Below are 1,632 nucleotides of genomic sequence, written 5' to 3'. Positions count from 1 at the left end.
TATATATATATATATATATACACACACACACATATATATACTGTATATGAGGCCCCTAGAACCGTAAGAAACGCAAAAAATTCACGGTTAATAACTTATTCTCGAATTGCCCCCCTTAAAAGTCAAACTGCCCCCCGTGGGGCACGTGCCCCACGTTGGGAACCACTGGTATAGAACATACATGGAAACACTGCCTTGTGTCCAAGAAATCCAGGCTGTTGTGCTGTTTTGGTGCCTCCTCTTTAGAATCAGCTTGCATTCCACTTTTTCTCAGGAATCCTCCGTCATCACCCTCCCTCTAATTTGCTGCTTCTTGGCCACAACGCTGGAGAGAGAGCCAGATAACCAAGTTTGTTAAAACTGTGCCCAAAGTCGAAGTGACCAATTCTGAGAGCTCGAGGTTTCTTCTAATCTAGTGTCAAACGCATCAGCTTAGGTGTGTCAAATTTGTACTATTCCATCTACTCAGTCTCTTTAAATTTCCTTTCTGGGTCTCAGCTGTGTGGTTCAAGTGAGGCCCTGCACAATGTTGGTTCAACCACATTACATCAGAGAATGCACCCGGTAAGGGTGGGGACCGAGTCAGACTTTGCCCACCGATGTCTCCTCAGCGTCTCACAGTCAGTGGCACACAGTAAGCACTTGGCGAATGTTGGATGACTAATGAACTGTTCTAATTGCCATCTGTAACATTAATTCTTTGGCCAAGCACCTGATGAATTCCGAGGCCAGAAACACATTTCCTCCTCCTCCTCATTCAAGCAGAGACACCAGCGACTCCTACGTCTCTGCCCACTTGCAGTCTATGCAGATCGATGGTGGTCCCCCTCATGCACAGAGGCCTTCCTGTGACTGAAAGTTGGGGGTCACAGGGAGTACTACCCTTGCCTCTTAGGAGACCGGGAGGCAGGGCAGAGTTGGATCAGGTGTAAGAAAGCACTGCCGGCCCATGGACTCTGCTCAACGAGGGAGTGGGTGGCCGTCACAGGCAGCCTTGCCTTCTCTGCACACACCTCCGGCGATGCCCTTCTCCTGGCCGATGCATGCGTGTCCGCCAGCAAACACGCCTCCTTAACAATGGCACAGTCGGGGGAGGCCCATTGAGTAAGTCAGGTTGCAGCATGGAAGTAAAAGAACTGAGTGTTTTGAAGGATGGTTCACTCAAGCAGTGTAGGCCTGGTCAGAGAACACCTGCCCACCACCGTCCGGCAATTCTGGGAGGGCCTGATGGGTGTCTCAGGTGGGCGACTCTCACCTGCAGGTCTCCCACCCACCCCACACCTGCCCCAAAGCAGTGTGTCCACACAGCGCGCAGGACAAGAACAGTCTACTCCTGATAACAGACCCTCGCCGCCAATTTGGCCTCATGCCAGGCCTCCATCAGTACACATTTATAATTCTTCCCTTACGGTGACAACCAACTTATTTATGAAGAATTGATTCTCAGCAGTTTAGCTTTCAAAGCGTGGAGAGAGAGAGAGAGAGAGAGAGAGAGAGAGAGAGATCTGGAAGTCTCTTAGGGGGTCAGGGGGCACCGAGGCCTGAGCCGAGGTCCGAAATCCTGGTGTTTGCGCGGAGTAGGCGACCCCGAGCCCCAGAGAGGGGGAGGCCGGGGGCAGGGCCCCGGCCCCG

General features: G+C 52.0%; 1 protein-coding gene across 3 annotated transcripts in view; it reads right to left on the bottom strand.

The window, feature by feature from the left end:
* The window catches only part of VWA9 (von Willebrand factor A domain containing 9), a 31,033-nt gene extending 30,380 nt beyond the window's left edge, over positions 1-653 (bottom strand). Inside the window, exon 1 of one of the 3 annotated variants that reach the window (XR_001361071.1) lies at positions 182-653. The gene's annotated coding sequence lies outside the window, so the exon portion shown is untranslated. The remainder of the gene's footprint in view (positions 1-181) is intronic. The other 2 variants (XM_014535438.1, XM_005861041.2) reach the window with 2 other exon arrangements.
* Between the last annotated feature and the right edge of the window lie 979 nt (positions 654-1,632).

Source organism: Myotis brandtii, unplaced genomic scaffold, assembly GCF_000412655.1.
Source record: "Myotis brandtii unplaced genomic scaffold, ASM41265v1 scaffold144, whole genome shotgun sequence".
NCBI lineage: Eukaryota > Metazoa > Chordata > Mammalia > Chiroptera > Vespertilionidae > Myotis > Myotis brandtii.
This window is presented reverse-complemented; position numbering and strand designations above follow the sequence as displayed.